Here is a 21,860-nt window from a genome sequence, read left to right as displayed (position 1 = left end):
TGAGGCCCAAGCTTACGGTCTTCAGCAAGCCGCCTTCCATCTGAAATGTCATGAGAGAGAACAGACCCTTCTGGGGAGGAATAGGATGGGGCGGGGGGAGGCAGTCACGAAGCAGAGAACAAAAAGAATAAGGTAATATAATGTTAGTAGAGTGTTTGCAATAGAAAGTACAACCGTGTTGCTCAGGCATGTGGTCCTCGGTGAATTCAAAGCCAGGCTGGTCTACACAGACTTCTAGGCGATATAATGAGAGCCTGTCTTAAAAACAAACAGAAACCAAGACCTTTGTTAGCACTTACAAAATATCCAGCCGTTTTAAAACCTGACGGACTCTTACTCAAACTTCTTATAGAATTAGCGGAAGGAAAAATTTTAACTATGAATTGTCTAGGCATGATGCCATTCAGGAGGCTGAGGCAGGAGAATTGAGTTTGAGGCTAGCCCGCGCTAAAGAAGACCCTGTCTGTAGAACACACACAAAACCGTAAAATGCTTTTAAACGTTTGCAGATTTCGCAGAAATAGAAGAGTGCCTAACACTTTGAAAGAGACTCTCCTGTTCTTAGCCTTGCCTTAAGGAAAGATGCTGATCGCGTCTATTTTAAAATTTTAAACCACGCATTCTCTACACCCAGCGACGCTTTCTTTGTAACGATGGAAAACCGAGGGATGGCTGAAGTTTCCGTTCTTAGCATATCCATTGAAGAGGGGGGTAAAGGCTGGGAAGCCTCGTTGCCTGTGTGACTTAAAATGACGCTATAGATTCTTTTCTCCCTGAAAGCAACTGGAGGGAGTACTGCCGTGACAGCGGCAGCACCGCCAGAGGTACTAGAATGACTGTTTCCACGGGAGCCACGCTGGCTCATAGTACAAGCTGCCGTGTGCTCGCGAGCGGCTCCGGGTGGGCGACGCTGTGGAGTCGGCCTGATGTCCACTTCCGGCCCCCGCTGGCAGCCGCGGACCCGATCGCGTGTGAAGACTCCAGAGGCGGCAAGGACCTGGGAGCCTCCAGGGGCCGTGGCCGTGGCGGGAGCCGAGCGAGCGGCGCGTGGGAGGCTCGAGACCGCACCCCGCGCGCGCGCCCCCGCGCTCGCTCCCTCGCTCGCAACGGGCGGCACCACCCGCCGCGGGTCCGCTCGGGGAGGCGCCGGTCACGTGGCGCCGTCACGTGGCCCGCAGCCCGGCTGGCGGCGGCGACAGAGGGAGGCGGAGTCTCGGCCGAGACGCGGGGGGGGGGAGGCGGCGACGGCGGCGGCGGTGCCGAGGGGCTGCCGGAGGCGGAGGCGGAGAGGCACCGGGCCGCCGCCACGGCCGCTCGGGAGGTGAGGCTGCGCGGGGGTCCCCTGCCGTGAGAGCCGGGGCGGCGGGGAGCGGGCGGCAGGGGCCGGGCGGTGGGCGCGGTGGGAGCGGCCGGCCAGCGCGGGGCTCCTCAGCGGACCCCCAGCTCGGGCGGCCCGCGCCTCGCTCGCTCGCTCGCTCGCCTTTTGTTCCGGCGTGCGAGGAGATGGGCCGACGGAGGAGCTCAGGCGTGTGTGTGTAAATCAGAAGGCGTTTGGCTTGGAGCCATTTTTTTCTTCTTCTCCTTAATTGTGGAGACAGAAAAAAAATCCCTTCCAACGGTTTTCCCGGGGAGACTGGCTTCGCCGGCCGGGCCTCTCCTCCGTCCCTCGTCTCTGCTGGCCTCGGGGTCCCGGGGCGGCTCTCCCTTCCCTTTTCCCCCTTTCTGCCCTCCCCACCTTGAGCCAAGCCCCGCCAGGCAGCGGGTGAGCCGGGTGTCTGCAAAGCGGCCCGGTCACCTGTCGTGGCAGCTGCATGGCAATCCCGGCGCTTCTGCTGTCTGGAGCCTGTGCGGTTTCCTCTGGCAAAATCACGGAGATTCCGCTCCCAGCGCCAAGCCTTCCTCTTTGCCCCTGCGCCCCCCTAACCCAGCTCCCGATGCTGCCGCCAAGTTACACCGTGTTGGGGCAATTAGCAAGAAGGTGTCCACTTCTTTCTGTGGAGGCACCGCTGGCTTGGGAAGGTGAGGGCCGTTGAGCTTTGTGGCTTGAATTGGGGGTGGAGGGGTTGACAGTTGTCAGTGGGGTTGATGTCACTTAGGGACCTCTTCTTTCCACCTGTCTGCCTGTCCAGGTAATGCGAAAGTCTGGTTTATTTAGACTTCTCCCTCTGGGGATAATCTGTTCCCTTGGGGGAGGGGATTGTTTCAGGGTTTCTTTACTTGGGAACGCTCCTCTTTTACAATTTTCTCTTTTCATTTACTTGTTTATTTGTTTGCTTACTTATTTACTTATTGAGACCGTCTGTTTAACCCTGGCTGGCCTGGAACTTATTATATAGATCAGGCTGCCCTGGTACTCAAAGCGATTGCCTGCCTCTGCCTTCAGAGCTGAGATTAAGGGTTTGTGCCACAACACCAGGCCCACCTCTGTTTTACAGTGGTTGAGCATCTTAAGGGCATTTCTTTAAGTCCTCGAAAGAGGTTCTAGGAGGGGAAATTGTTCCAAAGGTTTAGAGGAACGTAAAAACCATTCTGAGACCCTTTTATTTTAAATCTGCTTTCCTGAACCTGGAGTCTCCACTCCTTGGTGGGAGTTTAGTTCTCGCAGGAATCCCAGGGGCAATGGACCTTGTTCCTGGAAAGTTCCCGTTTGGGAAGGGTGTAAAGTGACTGGGCCGGGCTCATAACCATACTCCAATCCAGAAAACCCACGGGAAGACCTGTAGCTCTCAGAAGGGTGGCAGCTGGGAGCTGATGTAAAGTCATGTAGTGTGAGCTACATTCCAAATGGAAGTCACATGTGTCCTTTCCTGTGGTACCGTTGGAGAAATGATTGTATGAGCACTTATGAATAGCCACATCTAGTGTTTGCTTCCTCAATTAAAGAAGAGTAGTTTGTGTGAAAGAGTTACTAGATGAGAATTTCTTTAAAACATCAAAGAGAGTCTGTTTTAATAAGGGCTATGAAAGTAGCAGCATTTCCAGGTGATGGGAGAGGTGTCGCCCTCCAGACTCAGACTTGGGAGGAAGTCATGTAGGGAAAAATACTTTCAGGCATGGAGGAAAGCCATTCTTACCCACGTTCTGAGAAATAATAGTGTATTTACTAAGTGTATTTTAAATACCTTAGAAACGATGAATGTGAATCATGTTGAACTTTCTGGTTTGCATATGGAGACATAAGATATGCATTTAGTGATCCATAACTCTCCCTCCACCACTAAAACTTCAATGGAATTTTAACCTTTAAAAGGATGAATGATACATGAAACCCGCTTTTCTTTATTTTGTAATGAGTTTTCCCTTCCTTGCTCCCTTTTATACCCTCCTCTCTGTCTTTCTAGGTTTGTGTTTGTGCCTCAGTGTGTGTGCGCTCTGAAGCCACATCTGATGTGGGTGCTGGGAACCAAACCCAGGTCCTCTGCAAGAGCAGCAGGTGCTCTTAGTGTGTTCACTTTAGTATGTTTGCAGCCTCATGAAGAGATGTTTTTATTATTACAACTACTAATAATAGTAGCAGAGATTATCATTATCATTATCTTTATTATTAATAGTAGTAGTTGTTGTTTATGAAGAGAGTTTAAATCAAAGCATCCCCTGTTGGTGCTGAGATCCTAAGTAATGAAGCTTGGTGGAGATGCAACCCTTTTTCAAGCCAGAGTTCAGCCCCCTGGATAGTTAGAGAACCAAATGTGAACACAGTTTTCTTTCTGAGTTTGCTGCAGGCTGGATTCAGAAAGGTATTGGATGGCTCTTGTGAGCATGGATAAGGTGGGTGGCAATCAGTGGCTTAATGCCTTAAACCACATTCATAGTATCCATTTTTCTCCTGTTTTCTGTAGAGGGGAAAGGTGAAGACCGTGGGAGTGGCCCCATGGTGCATTTGTTGGTAAAGTGCAGTTAAACTTGGGTAAAACCTCAGGATAAAATGCTGTGATGTAGTTACTGTCGTCAGTCTGTTGTCTCCCAAAGCTCATTTGCCAATACTGAGACTGTTGACACTGCATGGAATTTGAGATAGCTATGTCAGATCTTTCAGTTTGCCTGGGGTAATGTTAATTTAGTTACTACATTTTAACATAATTAAAATATTCTATGGTAAAGTATATAATAAAAGCTGGGATACCTTTTACTACTTCTGCCGTTATGAACAGTTCATTGGCATTAAGTACATTCATTGTTAAAAAAACACTTACCACTAAGGTTTCCAGTCTGGAGCCCATTAATCAAGAACTTTCTGTTTTTCCCTTCTCCTAACTTCTGCACCACCTCTTTGCCGCTGTGAAACTAACCACAATTAAACCACACAGTAATTTTCATTTTTGACTGGTTTATATCACTTAGCCTTGTGTTTTCCACACTTATCTGTGTGTTACAATGTCAGAATTTCCTTTATTTTAAATATCTATATAGCAAAGAATGGTGTAAATGAAAAGATACGTGGGCAAACTAGAAAAATATGAGTGATATGTATGAAGCACTTCAATATGTGTTGGGCTGTAAAAACTCAGCTAAAGTCGAGCACCTAGAAAAAGGATCTAAGGACGTGGGAAAATCTTTTTTTTAAGTATTAACTTTATTATTAACTATTACAATTTGTAGTGCTATTGGATATTGAACCCAGGACTGTAGCATGCGGGCCTGTAGGTCCTCATGTTACACAGGACCTTGGGCATGCTATAAAGTTTTTTTTTTTTTATCATGGAACAACATTTTAACCATTAAAATTAAAATTAAAAAAGGTAGGCACTAGTATACTCTGAAGCATTTTATCTCTCAGCTTTACAACATCCTTGGTCTTAATTCTAGGGTTACTTCTTTTCCTGTCATTGGATCATTTAAAAGCAAATCAACTGCTTTGTAATTTTGTCTATATCTTAGTACAGCTCTAAAAAGATTTCTCACAATAAATATGATTATTTTTAAAAATAATTTCTGGATTATCAAAATAGTTAGCTTGCTGCTAAGCTTGATGATGTGAGTTTGATTCCTGGAATCCTCCTGGTAGAAGGGGAGAATTGACTCCTACAAGATGTCCTCTGACTACCACATGTGCTCTGCCTCCCCCGCCCCCCATTTCTTATGAGGATGTGACTCAGCACTGAGAGTGTTTGCCTAGAGTGTGAGAATGGCCTAGGTTTGCTCTGTGATGCTTCAAAAAGAATACTCTCTCTCTCTCTCTCTCTCTCTCTCTCTCTCTCTCTCTCTCTCTTAGTATATCAAATGTCCATTTATTACTCCCTGATTGTTATGTGTTCTATGGTCTAAAGACAGGAACAGATTTAATTATGGAATCATATACCTATAGTTGTCTTAAGAACCAAATAAGGTCTACACATTGCAATTAAATAATTTGTTTAGCATTCTCCTCTCCTTCCCTTGCTTTACTGTCCTCTCCCCCCTCCCTTCCTCTGTCTTTTTGAGGCAGGGTCTCATTATGTATACCTTAACTGTCCTGGAACTTGTTATTTACACCTGATTGGCCTTGGACTTATGGTCATCATCCAGCCTTCCTAGTGCTGGAATACAGGTGTGTATGTATTTCCATGCCTGACTTTAAGTCTCTTTTATCCATAGGTTCTCCATCTTTTTTCTCTTTGTAAATTATATTGAAGAAACTGAGTTTTGCAGATTGTGTCCCTATAATGTTATGTACATTGATTTATTTCTTGTGTTTTCTGTGCATTGCTAGTTGCTCCATGAGAAGACTGAGATCCAAACCCCTATGGATGCGAGAGACAATTATAACTTAGTATGGCAGGCTGAGCTTAGGACTAAGATGTCATTTTCTGCTTAATGTTGAGAATTTAGACCCTAATTAATGCAAGTGAATTTGGTAAAATCTGAAATCAGTTATGTTGACAGTTTAGGCCTTATTAATTCAAGTGAATTTGATAAAATTTAAAATCAGTTATAGTATGGTATTACTGTGACTTCTATTCCTTCTTTTATTAAAATTAAATATTAAAATTATTTGGACATCTGCCAATGTGGAGTGTGAATAAGGATGATAGTAACTCACAGGACTGGTATATGAAGGAAAACGTGTTTACTCCTGGGTGCAGAAGAGGTTGGAATTTATATTTTCAGTCTGAAGTACCGTTGTTAGCCATCTAATAAAAATGCATAGTGTTTGACCTAGAATATCTACAATTGATAGGAATTAATCCTCTGAAATAATGAACACACACTGAGAATGAGAATAAAGAGAGTATAAGAATAGTTTTGCTGTCAGTTGGCATTCCACAGACATGGTACAGGATTGGGAAGAAGTCACAGAGAGAGTTGGAATGCACTGATCTAAAGAAAGAAGACAAGGAAGTAGATACCTACTGCCTGTTTACTTAAAAGGCAATGTGTTCTTCAGAAATGTTGAGTAATTACCATTTATCCATCAAATTACTGTGAACAGATGAACTTGGGATTTCCTTTTCCTTTATCGTTTCCTTTAACGTGTCAGGACTTGTATCAGTGTGTCAATTCTGTTTTTTCCTCTTGCCTTCATAGAAGATTATTGGTCAACATCAAGTTTTGATTTTTTAAAAAAAGATTTATTTACTTATTTCATGTGCATTTGTGCTTTGCCTGCATGTATGTCTGTGTGAGGGAGTTGGATTCCTTGGAATTGAAGTGACAGGCAGTTGTGAGCTTGCCATATGGGTGCTGGGAATTGAACTTGGGTCCTTTGGAAGAACAGCCAGTGCTCTTAACTGCTGAGCCAACTCGTCAGGCCCTAAAATTTGATTCTTAAGGTCTTTTAAAAATTAGTCTGTTTTCCTCATTAAATATGGTTGAAAACCACATATATTTTCTGATGTCAATGAATGAGTAGCAGTTTTTGTACTTACATGGTGTCAGCATACCCTTGAGGATATTAAGAGTAGAATTAAAGCACAGTAGTCCGCTGTGGTGACTTACACCTTTAATCTCAGCACTTTGAGGTGGAGGAAGGCAGATCTCTGAGTTCAAAGGTAGCCTGGTCTCTATATGGATGTTCTAGGGCCGCCACAGCTACATAGTAAGACCCTGTCTCAAAAAATGGAACGTAGTAATCTACCTAGAAAGCCTTTGAGAGTAACAGTGTAGTATTATAGCTCATGGTTTTGTAGATCAGAATGAATAAGCTTTGAAGAAGATAATCTGTGCGACCATGTAAGAGATTTCTCCCTTAAAACTATCCAGCTATTCACTTTATGCTGCAACAGGCACAAAAGAACTGTAAACACTTTATATGAGGTATTAAGTTGTTAGATTACTATTTCTTTTGGTAATTTTAATGTTTGAGTGTCTTTTTGAATGGGCATATTAGAGCTATTGAGTTGAAGTTTCTGTAATATATTAATGTCTGCTAAGGCTGAGAATTTGGCTTTTTCAAAGAACAGTTGAAATGTTTGACTCTTGCATTTTAGTTGTTGGTTTGGCTACTTACTGATTACAGTACTGGCTTCTAAATGCAGTTTTGTTCAGGAACAGATGTGTTGGTGTGTGCTTATAATCTTTCCACGTGGGAGGCTGAGGCAAAAGGATTGTGAGTTCAAGACCAGCCTGGGCTCCATAGTAAAGCTCTGTCTTAACAAATAACATGAAAAACAACTCCTGCTCCCCTCCCCCCATGTGGGAAAGCCCTCCATTGCTCATTGGTTTTGAAGTCTACTCAGGAGCTGTGGACAGACGTTACTCATTTTACTGGACACACGTTCTTTTCCCACTAACAAAGGGAAGATAATCGTAGATTATTTGGGGCACTTGACGCCTGATTTGTATGTGCATGAGACTCCTCAGACTCTAGCGGGCCTTTTAGAGCTTGCTCAGAAACCCTTCCAATGCTGCGTCCTCTCCTGTTTCTGATTGTCTAGAGTAGATGTGCCTCCCCTTGTGCACATCACTAGTTCTGGCAGCTGTGATAAAGTAGTAGTGTCGGAGGTCCTCAGGTGAGCAGCTGGCTGAACTATGAGTCTTGGGACAGCTTAAATGTGCATGAAGAGTAGATGAGCAGCGTTGTTACCACATGTGGGGTGTTTGCAGGAACACCTTCATTTCTGAAGTCCCAGCAGCCCTCTTAGCCAGCAGGTAACAGGTGGAAAGTGCAGCGTCAGTGGCTGGCATGTTAAGAGTTGCATGGGAAGTTGGGCTTATGGCCCTGGGCAGCAGAGCTGTCTCAGTTGTCAGAGTTACTATTAATTGTTGTATGATCAGAAAGTGTAACTCTACTTTGGCATTTGTCTAATTAGAGAAACATTGATTTTAAAAAGCAATCTCGGAGCCGGGTGGTGGTGGCGCACATGGATCTCTGTGAGTTTGGGGCCAGCCTGGTCTACAGAGTGAGTTCCAGGACAGGCTCCAAAGCTACAGAGAAACCCTGTCTGGAGAAACAAAACTAACCAAAAAAAAAAAAAAAAAAAAAAAAACCAAAAAGCAATCTTGGGTTTAGTCTATCTGGAAGAAGGTTTGAAGAGATTGGATCATAGAAGAGCCAGGTAGATGAATGTGGTTGATGCTCAAGCTATATTTTCTAGCCCTGCCAGACAATTTGAACCTTTTCCATTTTTCATTCCTGTCATTTCCCCCATGAATGAGAAACCCAATTTGGCATTTTATATGTTGGAAATTTATGAAATCCTGTAATATTTTAAAAGCCTTGAATAAAACACAACTAATAAAAGCTAGAAAGCTCACAGCTTCCTTACCTGGTCCATTCGTAATTATTTTAATCCTGTGGCAGAAATGAGAATGAAAGTGGCCTGGTACTGTTTTGTCTCTTCGCTCCATGTAGTCTGAGGGACTCGGGAATGAATGAGGTAGTGTAGGATTGGGGTGCTGCCCAGAATCTGTGTAACATCAATTCCCCATCTCCTTGGATTTATCATAGCATCTTACTTTGTTTGGTTTTGCATCTCTGTCCTGCTGGGTCTCTATTTCTCAGCAAAGTGTTAATGTGTGAAGTTTACAGATTATCACTGTAATTCAATTTTATATAATTGCATCAATACTTGATTTTGACTAATGACTTCAGGCCTTTTCTGGATTTTGAACAAGCTGAATGGCTGTATGAAATATATTTTTAAAGTGTTTTTTGTTTCAGTTTTCATTTTCATTGTGGCTTCTTCCTCCTCCTCCTCTTGTTTTTATTATTTGTTTTTGTTTTTAGAGAGTGTGCATATGTGTGAGTGTGGAGTTCTTTATGTACCTACCCCTGGCTGTTTTGGAACTCAGTGATCTATCTGCCTACCTCTCCCTCCCAAGTGCTGGGATTATGCTCAGTTTATTTTTAAAGTTTCAATCAATTCAAATGTTTTGAAAAATTTTGCATCATAATAGGAAGTTTGCATAATGAATGAGATTCGTGTTTATTGTACATTTTTAAGAAAAACAATTGAGCCTGCGGTGGTGGCGCATGCCTTTAATCCCAGCACTCGGGAGGCAGAGGCAGGCGGATCTTTGAGTTCGAGGCCAGCCTGGTCTACAAGAGCTAGTTCCAGGACAGGCTCTAGAAACTACAGGGAAACCCTGTCTCGGGAAAAAAAAAAACCAAGAAAAACAATTGAGAAATATTAAGTATTATAGATCTCTCTTAGGCTGAAAATGCTTTTTTTCACGGAGGTAGAGAGACTCAGCAGTGGTCATGAGTTACTTTCAAATCAACATTCTAAACATTTAATGCACTAAGTTTATTGTAAGATAGAGGGTGGCAGACTGGTCACTTGATTCAGAAATGGTGTGACTGTCATTCTTAGTTCTGCGAGCCTTGGGTAGAAGTTTTGTTTTCTGACTGACCTCCTCTCTATGGGATCGTGTTGATGCATCTCTTAGTTGTCTTCCACCCGAATTCAGATAGTCTCCTTTCTCCTGTGACACAGAGACAGGGCGCAGAGTGGCTTTGAGGTATTGATCTGTTTGTCTTGTGTGTACAAGACCAGCCAAATCTGGGGGAAGTATGGTAGCACTGTCAGTTTCTGGAGGTCTGTTTAAGCCAATTACTTCAACCTTTTAATTTTAATCAGTTATTGGACTTTTTACTAGATTGTTAATGACTAGCAAAATTGGTTTGAGTTGGGCCTCCTGTGGTGCTAATGAGCAGTGAAGTGGACCCAAGGTGAGCTGTCTGAAGAAGGAAGTGTGCTGTGGAGTCTGGACTCATTCACAAGCTAGAGAGGAATGAGCTCCTAGAAACTTAGGATTTGGTCCAATTCCTTTCTCCATATTCAATCTACCTGGTCTTACCTGTTTGTCTGTTCTCATTTAGTGATTCAGGAATCAAGCTATCTTGATAACTAACATAGTTGTCTAACATTATTGGAAGAAAATCTACTGAGATGTAAACCTATTACGGAGATAAATACTAGTTCAGAGCATTCATGGCCGCACTTTGTTCCATGTAAAAAGCTAGTTTGTTTCTTGGTCTCTGTTATTTTGTGTCTGGAATTTCTCCCTTTTATTCCCAATGTTTCTTCATTTTAATATGGTTATGTGACTGATGCTCTTAATGCTCTTCTTACTTTGACAGTGTACACTGTATGTTGTTGGGAACAGTTGGAAAGAAGTATATTCTCTATTTTAATTGTATGTCCCCTTTATTTGTTTGTTGGTTTGTTTGTTTTTGGAGACAGGGTTTCTTTGTGTAGCCCTGGAACGCTATAGATCAGGCAGGTCTTGAACTCAGAGATTATCCTGCCTCAGCCTTCCAGAGTGTTGGGATTAAAGGCGCACACCACCACTGTCCATCTTCTGCTCCCTTTGTGTGTGTGTAGCTTAGTGCAGGCGTATGGGTTCACACAGGTCCATGAAATGAAGACTCAGAAACACCTTGAGATTAAATTTAACCTTTCGACTGCGGGGGCCTCAGCCTCTGTGAACTGAAGTGCTTTCCCTTTGCCTCTTGGCATCTTTATTTTTTGTTATGTTTGCACTTTAGCCTGTAGATTTTCATATCTCAGAACCACATGAATGAAGCTTCCAAAATGCCAAGCGTGAATACCTGATTCAAGAGGTACCGCAGTTTTTTGGGTTTCCTCATAACCAGTTTGCATGGTCTTTATATTTATATCCATGGGAAACTCTCAGACAAGATTCACTTAGGGCAACAAAAGGTATCTATAACACAAAGGATGGATTGGGGACTAAATGTTAACTCCAGAGCTAGGCCAGGTATGGCTGGGGGAGAGGGGTACGTGGATGTTATAGATAGTGAGGGTAGCTTGCTAAACTCTCTGGTGCTGGCTCAGCAGGACTCTCTGTTACACATTTTTACTTAAAAAACTATAAATCAGTCAACCAGTTATACTCTACTGGGCGTGGAGGTATATATTGTTAATCCCAGTACTTGGATTTCTGTGAGTTCAAGGCCATCCTGGTCTACAGAGTGAGTTTAGGAAATACATAGTGAGACACTGCCTTAAAAAAAAGACCCAAACTTAAAAATATACACAAAATTAACAATCAAAATGATGTTAAAATGGATGTTTTAAATTATTTTATTTATTTTACATGTATGGATGTTTTGCCTGTATGTATGTTTGTATACTGCATATGTACCTGGTATCCACAGATGCTAGAAGAGGGTGTTGGATCTCTTGGAACTGGAGTTACAAACAGTTGTGAGCCATTATATGGGTGCTGGGAATTTAACCTAGGTTCTCTGGAAGAGCAGTCAGTGCTCTTTAACTGCTAAGCCATCTCTCCAGCCCAAAGATACATCAGCTTTAATTTAAATTATTAAATGTGGTAGGATACATGTTTTTCTTTGAGTATGTGAATCTCTAACTGTCCTAGAAAATGGAGCTGTAGGTGTGAGAGGGCACCCACCTGTCTTGTTTTCCTGCTTGCTTTTTTGTTCAGGCTAATGACAGGTACTAGAATTTGAGTGTAGTTTTGACATGGCAGGCTTTTGTCCTCCTCAGTCTCCTCTTAGGACTTCACATCTGTTTTGACTTGACTCCTGTTGCAGGTTCTGAATAGTTGAGTTTGATATATTGATTTGGAGAGGAAAAACTTTAGGTTCAAGGAGACTTTGGAGCCATGTGTGGTTGGTTATACATGCTTTTCTTTAGCCTAGCCTTCAGAGTCAGAGGCAGGCAGATCTCTGTGAGTTCCAGGACAGCCAGGGCTGTTCCATAGAGAAACCCTGTCTTGATAAAAACAGCCAGCCAAACAACCAAAGTAGGAGACTTCGGTTTGTAATGGAAGACAAAAGTTGGCTGTGCTGGTTAGTTCTATGTCAACTTGACAGAGCTAGAGTTATTTGAGAGGAGGGAATTTCAAATGAGACATCTTCTCCTTAAAACAGAGCTTCTCAACCTCTGGGTCACTATCCCTATGGTGATCAAATGACCCTTTCACAAGGCTTGCCTAAGACCATCAGAAGACACTGATATTTACATTATTCCTAACTGTACCAAAATCACAGTCATGAAGTAGCAACAACAACAAAAAAAAATGTTATGGTCGGGGACTCACCACAACTTGAGGACTGTTTTAAAGGGTCACAGGTTGAGAACCACTGATACAAGATCAGGCTGTAGGGAAGCCTGTAGGGAATTTTCTTAGTTAATGATTGATGTGGGAGGGCCTAGCCCATTAGCCCATTGTGGTTCTATGAGAAAGTAGGTTGAGCGAGCCTGTAAGCAAAACCCCTCCATGGCTTTTGCATCATCTCCTGCCTCCAGGTTCTTTTCCTGGTTTGAGTTCTGTCTTGGCTTCCCTCAGTAGACTGGGATTTAGGATATGAAAGCCAAATCAACCCTTTCTCCCCAAGCTGCTTTTGGTCATAGTGTCTCCTCACATCTCAGTAACACTGAGACGGTAGCCTTTGGCTGAGGAAGCTGCAGGGAGTTGTGCTCTAGAGGAACCCCTGGCTGGGGAATCACAAGCATTGGGTGCAGTGGGAAGGAGTATCTGGTTTAGTGAGATTTGGAATGTGGGTTTGGACATGTCATACATTAGGAATGTGTGAGAACATTTGTAGCCATGGAACAAACACTTAGCCAAGTAGCTTTTTTTTTTTTTTTTTTTTTTTTAAGATAACTTGGAATTTACTGTGAATAGTATTTTCTTACATGTGTATTACAAATATTTTCAGTTTGCCTTTCAGATTTATGCTTGTGATATATTTTGATGTGTCAAAGTTGGAATTTCCTCATGGATGTAAACTTGCCTGTCTTTTCCCTCATAGTTTCCACTGTGTGAGTTGTTTCTTTCCTTTCTTCCTTCTATTTATTTATTTGCTTTTGAGACAAGAGTCTTACTATGTAACCTTGGCTGTCTTGGAATTAACTTAGTATATAGACCAGATTGGCCTCAAACTCACAGATCCGCCTGCCTCTGTCTGCCTCGGATTAAAGGTGTGTGCTGCCATGCTTGGCACTACTGTATGATTTCTTGGAAAGTGTCAGTTTGAGTGTGAGAGATGACATGCTAATGCCGTGGTGATAAGGATCTTTTTTCATGCTGGAACTTGTATACCATATTTAAATATTTTGGTTTTTATTTCAAGAATAGAGCTTCTGGAGGATTTAAATACTGATATTTGGCATGAACACAGAGGTAATTTAGACCATCCCCTCCAAAGAAAACTTTGGATAAATGGTTTGATTTGCTGAGCAGGCAAGGAAGCAGTAAATGACTAACGCCCTCTTGATTGGTAGGTGCATCCACAAAGTATTATGAGCATCTTGGAATTCTGTGAAGGGAGCATCCTTCCTTCATCTATGCCCCTGGGTATGTATAGGAAGTAGCTTTCATGAATCCTTCCTTAGAAATAATTGTGAATAGCCTGTCATTCTCTTGGTCTGATTATTTGAAAAATATCAGCTAAGAAATCTATATTAATGTTATAAAAACAGGCTACACATTTTTAATGTATCTAAAAAATTTTAAGGATGACTAGGGCTCATTGTTAAAATGCTGTTTCTTTTCCATGCATGATTTCCTAGGTTCAATCCCCAAACCAGGAAAAAAAGTAGGATAATCTAATGTTTCTCTAGTTGACCTTTTCTCATCACCCCAAGTTTCCTCCAGGTTTGTTGTAATATGATATGGTCTGATTCACATATTTATAAATATGTTAATAAAACTGACTATATCTAACAAAATTCGGCAGGGATCCTGTCTAAACCCTGTAGTGGAACTACAATGAAAAGTTACGTTACTCCTGTAATTACAACAGGATGTGATTGATCCTTCTTATTTTTTACCTTTTATGTTATGAGGAGACACCTCCCCTGAATGCTTTTAAGTCCGATGGTCTGTTGGCATCTAGGTATGATGTTAGTTGTGTTTGGGAATCTTCTGTGTAAAGGTGGGAGGGATTGCTTTCAGGTGGTGGCAGGTGTGCTTCCTGCCAAGTTGGCATAATGGAAACAGGGCTCTTCTGAGTTGCCATCTGTTTATGGTTGATTGGAAACCAGCAGTGATTTCTGAGGAGTGAGGAACTGTTCCGTTTGTGTTGAAGTAGTTAGGAGTTAGTAATGCACAGACCGTGCTGATCAGGTCTTAAAACTACCTGGAGGAGTTCAGACTGTGTTGAGTGAGTTTTGTTACCACTAAACTCAGAAGATGACTGCTTGGCTCAAGCCTCTTCCCAGTCCCTGAAGAGACATTTCTTTTCTTCCCACTCACACTAAACACTTGGCCTTGTCCCAGTACTATATTGAGTTTGGTGGGCCAGGGACATATTATTTATATGCCTACTGTCCACTGCCCCTAGTATGTGTCCTAAGGGGTTTTGTCTGTCTCTTACTCTTTTAGGGGACTTGTTTTTGTAAATTTTGTCATATGTAACAAACCTACTATTTTATCGTGTGTGTGTGTTCATGTGTGTGTGTGTGTGTATGTACAAGTGCATGTGTGTACAGTTTTGTGTGGGTACAAGTGTGTGAACATTTGTGTGTGTATGTCTACTCAGAAGATAGGTATTGTTCCTCATGTGTTGCCTACTTTGTGTTTTGAGACAGTCTTGCACTGTTCCGGAGCTGACTGTTTGGCTGGTCTATGAACCTGGTGTATCTTCCGGCCTCTGCCTCCCCAGCACTGGGATTACAAGCATGTGTCGTCATACCTGACTGTTTTATTTGTTTTTGTTTATATTTATTTATTATGTAAACAGTGCTCTGCTTGCATATATGTCTGCATTGCTAGAAGAGGGAACCAGATCTCATTATAGATGGTTGTAAGCGACCATGTGGTGGCTGGGAATTGAACTCAGGACCTCCAGAAGAACAGTCAGTGCTCTTAACCACTGAGCCATCTCTCCAGCCCTTGTTTCTTTTTCTAAAGATAAGATCTCACTATGTAATCCTGGATAGCCTGGAACCAGCATATAGACTAGGCTGACCTCAAACTCACAGAAGTCATTCTACCTCTGTCTCCCCACTGTTGGCATTAAAGACATGTACTACCATGCCCAGGTGGCATGGGTTCTTTGGTCTTAACCCCCAAATTTTGCTTTGTTTCTCATGTATTGTATTCACAAAACAGCAGTATAGAACAGAACAACTCATTTCCCGTTTGACCTAGCAGTTGATAGGTTAACTAGAGGAGTTAATAATCAGTAGTCCAGTGACCTACCAGAAAGTATCTTTTAAGCCTCATTCTGTGGCTTGGGTTGGGGGCATTATGTATTGCCTCTTCTAAAATAATGACAAAAGTCTCTAGAGCCCTCTGTTAGTCAGGGAGTTCTTGTAACAAGTCAGAGTCCTAATTGGACTAAAATGACAAAAGTATTTTATTGGACGGATCTGCTTGTCTGCAGAATCTAGACCAGGGATCAGAGCAGAGCCTGGGAGGGCTACATGGGCTACATGGCAAAATCTGGAACCTCCCTAGTCCCTTTTTTAGTTTCCTTCCCTCAGTGCTTCCATCATAGACAGAATATTCTACTCTTTGATCAAGGAGCTAGAACCTGGCTGCCAGCCAGTTCCCCTTTCCCTCTCCAGCTATCATATTAAAGATCCAGGTGTCTAGAGAGAGACTTACTTTCTCATGTCTATTAGGTTAGCATAAGGATTTGCATTTTCAGATGATGAATTTAAATAATTGTAACTAGGCTCAAGTACATCTTTATTAATCAAAATAGAAGTCTATAATCAACATGGTTATGCCAATGAATGCTTCTGTTTAGTACTGTAGTGTAAGAACCCATGCTTCAGGATTTGATGGCCTGTTGGAAAGCATATTCTGCATCCTGCTGATTGTGGAAGTATTTCCTCTGCACAATGTTGAGATACCGGAAGATGTTTGGGTAGTCAGTTGTAGAGAGGTCAGGTGAATGCAGTGCATAAGATAAAAGTTTGTAGCCTGATTCATTCAACTTTAAAAGTGTTGATTTTATGATGTGGTGTTAAGTATTGTCAGTGGAGAACATTTGGGCACTTCTGTTGATCAATGACTTTACTAACTGGGGTTCAGAATATTGTAGTGGGATTGTACTCAAAGCAGACTACCGTACAACAGCCATGATTTTTTTTGTGTGTGTGTGTGTGTGTGTGTGTGTGCGCGCAAGTTTGACATTGGGAAGTATTTTATAACTGCTTAGTTCAGTTACTTAGATGGTCAATGCCAGTTATATACAGTCTACTTCTGCTGTATGACAAATTCTGACTGGGAACTGGCATGTTGTTTTGTAGAATAAGCAGGGACAACATTTCAAAACGGTTTGGCTCACTTTTGGAGGGTTTTACCTTTCCTCACTGCTTCAAATGCTGTATAAGTTCTTTGGCAAACTCTCTGCAGTTCTGAGAGTATCGGCCTCAGTGAATGGCCGTTTTGAGACAAGGTCTCTTCTGTTATGCAGCTCTGGCTGTCCTGGAACTCACTGTGTATACCAGGTTGGCCTCAAACTCAAGAGATCCACCTGCCTCTGCCTTCTGACTCCTGGGGCTAAAAATGTGTGCTACCAGGTCAGGCCTTTGCAAAACTTCTTGAGTGCCACGGCACTGTATGCTCCTTAGAAGTTCCTGGCCCATGTGCATTGTTGATGTGCTGAGTTGTCTACTACTTTAAGACTCATTTTAAACTTGAATAAGAAAATTGCTTTAGGGCCAACAAAATGGCTCAGTGTGGGTAAAGGTACTTGCTGCCAAGCCTGAGTTTCATCCCTAGGTCCCATATAGTAGAAGGGGAGAACCAGCTCCTTCAAGTTATCCTCTAACCTTCATGTTTGCACCCCTCCCCCCAATTAAAAAAATGTAATGAAAATGTAAAAAAAGACCAGCCAGCTGCTGAGGAAACAAAACATGTAGAAAGTAAGGTAATGGTACAGCCACATGGCAATACAGAGATACTCACAGAAATGGGTTAAGATGTTAGAGCTAGCTAGAAATATGTCTGAGCCATCAGCCAAGCAGTGTTGTGATTCACATAGTTTCTGTGTGATTATTTGGGGTCTGGGTGGCCGGAAACAAAAGCACAATCTCTGTTTGCATAGTGGCACCCAACGTTTGACAACACACATCTATATAAAGCCTAAGAAAACGTTAAAGAAAGTGCTTCTAGATCCACAAAAAAGGGAGTCAATTGGAACTTCTTGGTGGCCACGTTTGGTTTTTTTTTTTTGTTTTGTTTTTTGTTTTTTGGTTTATTTGTTTTTTTCTCAGGTAGGCCCTGTTTCCTGGTGGCAAACAGAGGTACAGCTTCTTTATGAGATAACTTCCTGGTTCATGTTGATAGCAGGAACAGCTCTGAACAGGTCCTGCTACAGAGCACTTAAATAAGATTTGTGAGTAGCATGGTACTAGTTGCTTAATGGTGACACAGATCAGCTGCATCCCTGGAGCTGGGGTGGTGAGTGAGCATGGCTTGCAGAAGCAGTGAACATACCTCTGCCATGTTGGGCAGGGTGGAGCCAAGAGACAGAGCTGCAGCATTAGTCGTAGCCACTCCTACAACAACAACAAACCTCTCCCAGTCAGAAAACCATTACAGATACACAATAAGACAGATTCAGACAAAAACGACCTCTGAATGGGCCACAGTGTTGGATAAATGTACATGGGCTTAGGAGAGAGAAAAGAAAGAGTACAGTCATATATTAAAGGAGTAAAGATGATTAAATATTAAAAAGTAATAGAGTAAAAAAATAAGCCATGTAAAGATAGAATATACACAGAGTCTGGATTTTGTGTTTTCTTTGGATTTTTTTGACTATTAATGAGTTAACTGCTAAAAATCATTTGATTCGGGGGACTGTTAAGCTAAACAACATAGATGTTTTAAAGGTATCTTGTCTTCAAAATTTGAGTCTAAGGATGCTACTTTGGAAAAGAGGTTCTACTTTTGTTCCCACAGAAGAGGAGAACCTGTGGATTCCTTCCAGGCTAATGTGGTTTGATGGAACAACCCCCCCCCCCCCAAAGGTCTCCATGAACCCTAAAAATCCTTCACCCAACAAACAGCAGGAAGCAATTTGGAGAAAACAACATCCAAATTCCCAAAATGATTGTTTATAAATGTTTGTTTTCATTTAGAGGGAGTTGATTATAGGTGGTTAATGGTCACATCTCTTTCTTAAAAAAAAAGCCGTAGGCAGTGTGATATAGAAATGAATACATTGGTTTGGATTTTGGTCTGTTGATACAAATTTAAGGTCAATTTTGTTACACTGTATATATATATATATATATATACATATATATATATACACACATACACACACACATATATATATATATATAATTTTCTACTTTTGTTTAAGATGTTTATACGGCTCATTTCATTTTTTATTTTAATTTTTTTGTTTTTTTTTTTTTTGAGACAGGGTTTCTTTATAGCTTTGGAGCTTATCCTGGAACTAGCTCTTGTAGATCAAACTGGCCTTTAACTCACAGAGATCTGCCTGCCTCTGCCTCCTGAGTGCTGGGATTAAAGGCATATGCACTGCCGAACAATACACAGCTCATTTTAAAATGGAATGTATAGTTAAGATATACAGATGAATAGTCATATGTAATAATCAAACTTTTAATTATGTTAGGTTTTCTAGATATACAGAGATATATTTCGGTTAGATTATCTTTAACACTTCAAAGACCTATGGAATATGGCATTTAAAATGTTTTAAGAAATTAGACTTTTCTCAGCAGTGAGACATGTTTGCTTCTGGCAGCACCAACCTATTTTAAGGGGATGATGGACATCAAAGAGGCTTGCTATGAGTTTGCTAGCCATTCGGCCAAGAAATTGCTCTTGCCTGGACTGATTGATAGTATTCTGTATAAACTGGACATGCAGGACCCATAGAAAAAAATGACTGCTGAACTTGCCAAAAGAAAGCGAGTAGTCCTTAAGGGTTCATGAAAGAGTCTGCCAGGCATTCTTCAGGACAAAGAAGAAAATGACTGAGAAACTGCCAGTGTAAGTGAAACGACCTTTCAGAGCTTTTGCTTCATGGAAAAATCTGCCAGATACTGTGGGCCTGTAGGCTGAGGATGGATGCCCCAATGTTACAGAAGAACTTTGGGTGACTGTCTAGACAGCAAGATGTCTCTGTCATTTCTAGAGGTTGCTTACAATGCACTTCCTGTTTACTTAGGTAATATTGCATCCTTCTGGGATCTTTGATGGAGTTGAAGACAGATAGTTATAGTTTTCCTTAGTTGTAATAAAAGATAAATTATTTATGAAACTTCAGACTCACAAAGATAAGATAGATGATAGAATATTTTCTTTAATTTTTGCCTTATGCAAATGGACTAAATATTATAATTATAATTCTTGCTTGATGACTGTTTTGTATATGTAATTTTACTCTGTTAAAGTTAAAACCTTTTTAATTAGACATAAAAGGGGAGATGATGTGGAATGTCTTTATATTTGTTCCGTTTTTGGTTAATGTATAAAGCTGCTTGGGCCAATGACTTAGCGGAGTAAAGCCAGGTGAGAAATCTGAACAGAGATAGAATAGGCAGAGTCAGAGAGATGCCAGCCAGATGCCAGGGAAACAAGACATGTAGAAAACAAGGTAATGCCACGGCCACCTGGCAATACATGACTAATAGAAATGGGTTAATTTAATATGTAAGAAAGAAGAAAGCCTTAATTCTAGCACTTGGGAGGCAGAGGCTGGCAAATCTCTGAGTCTTGAGGCCAGCCTTGTCTACGTAGTAAGTTCTAGGAATCCAGAGTTACACAGTGAGATCCTGTCTCCAGAAAAACAGGCAGGGAGGGGGGAAGACTTCAGTTTGCTTTTTGTTTAACATTGTCTCCTTAGTATAAAATAAATGTAAAATAAATACCAAATAAGTTATTAGCAAAAAAAAACCCATTAAGCAAAAAAATGTACATTAAGGTGGTACGTACTAGAACCACATTTATTTTAGTGTGTATATTAGTGTGGTGAATTGAAAGAAAGTGGTCCCCATAGGGAGTTGCAGTATTAGGAGGTGTGGCTTGTTGAAGGAAGTTTGTCACTGTGGGGATGGGCTTTGAGGTCCCTTTTGCTCATACTATGCCCAGAGTGGACGACAGTTCACTTCCTATTTTCTGCAGATCAAGATGTAGAACTGTCAGCTCCTTCTCCAGCACCATGTCCGCCTGCACACTGCCATGTTTTGCCATAATAATGGACTAAACCACTGACACTAATCCAGCCCAATTAACTGTTGTTTTCTTTATAAGAGTTGCCATGGTTGTGATGTCTCTTCACAGCAATAGATACCCTAACTAAGACAACTAGCATCAGATGACAAATGCAACAATATAAAAACTGCAACCACTTTTTCACCAAATAAATGATTTCTGGGAAAACTTATACATGGCGTAGAAAGTGGCCGCTCCCATGGTAACCTAACAGTGCTCTTAGGGCAAAGAGGTTTAATAGAAGGCATCAATTTGCTACAGATGTAAAGCTATTTAACTTGGGAAAACACCTGACCCTTGCATTAAAAATTAAAAAGAAGCCATGAGTGGTGACACATGCCTATAATCCCAGCACTGGGGAGGTTGACACAGGACAGTCTTGAGTTCCAGCCCAGTTTAGGCCACATAGTTATTGAAGCCAATCTAGGATACATAATGAGATCCTGTTTCAAAACACCAGAGGGCTTCAGGGATGGCTCAGCAATTAAGAGCACTTGCTGTTCTTGCAGAGAGGACTTGCGGTTAGTTCCCAACACTCACGTGGCAGTTTATAGCCATCTTAACTCCATTCCAAGGGTTCAGTCCCTCTCTTCTGGCCTCTGGGCACTGCTCCCATGTGGTACATATGTTTACATGCAGCCAAAATGCTCATATACTTAAAAAGTAAAATATTTAAAAGAAAAAAATGAAAAATTAAACATATACCAAATATAGTGTGAAGCTAAGGTGAGAGAATTGCTTAAGCTCAGGAGTTTGAGAGCAGTCTGGGCAACATAGCCAGGGCCTGTGTCAGAAACAATTAACAACCAACGAAACATTAAAACCAAAATTGCAATAAGATGAAAAACTAAGTAAAATACCACTATCACTGACCACAAAACGGAGCAAGTTGAAGAAATGAACAAATGTTCCTGTTAAATTTTTGAACTGCTTTATATAAGATCAAATTTCTTGTTTGTTAAAATAGGTAGGGTTAATTGAACACATGTCCCAGTGGTTCACTGCTTCAGATCATTGTGATACATTGTCCTCATATTTAGCCAAATTTTGTGGTTTAGTTGATTGGGAAATACTTTTTCCAGTTCCCTTTTTTTGAAGGTATCTAACTAATTTCTTGTTTATTAATATGATTTGACTTTGGATTTTAGTACAAGTATATATGCACAAACTTAAACTGAATATAGCTGAGAGTGTTCAGCTGTTCTAATAACTTAGAGCTCATTTTCATAGCATTGTTTGAGCTCAGTGAAATTGTGCCAGAGTTTAATCATCAGGGTAACTTGATGTGGAAAATG

The 21,860-nt window shown here is 41.5% G+C and overlaps 1 protein-coding gene across 2 annotated transcripts in view; it reads left to right on the top strand.

The window, feature by feature from the left end:
• The first annotated feature begins 1,245 nt into the window (after positions 1-1,245).
• Tulp4 (TUB like protein 4) overlaps positions 1,246-21,860 on the top strand; it is a 187,976-nt gene continuing 167,361 nt past the window's right edge. Inside the window, exon 1 of one of the 2 annotated variants that reach the window (XM_038339006.2) lies at positions 1,246-1,321. The gene's annotated coding sequence lies outside the window, so the exon portion shown is untranslated. Of the gene's footprint in view, positions 1,322-1,624; positions 2,020-21,860 lie in introns of those variants that run through there. The other variant, XM_038339007.2, reaches the window with a different exon arrangement.

Source organism: Arvicola amphibius, chromosome 8 (genome assembly GCF_903992535.2).
Source record: "Arvicola amphibius chromosome 8, mArvAmp1.2, whole genome shotgun sequence".
Classification (NCBI taxonomy): Eukaryota; Metazoa; Chordata; class Mammalia; order Rodentia; family Cricetidae; genus Arvicola; species Arvicola amphibius.
Note: the sequence above shows the minus strand (reverse complement) of the source record. Positions and strands in the feature narration are given on the sequence as shown.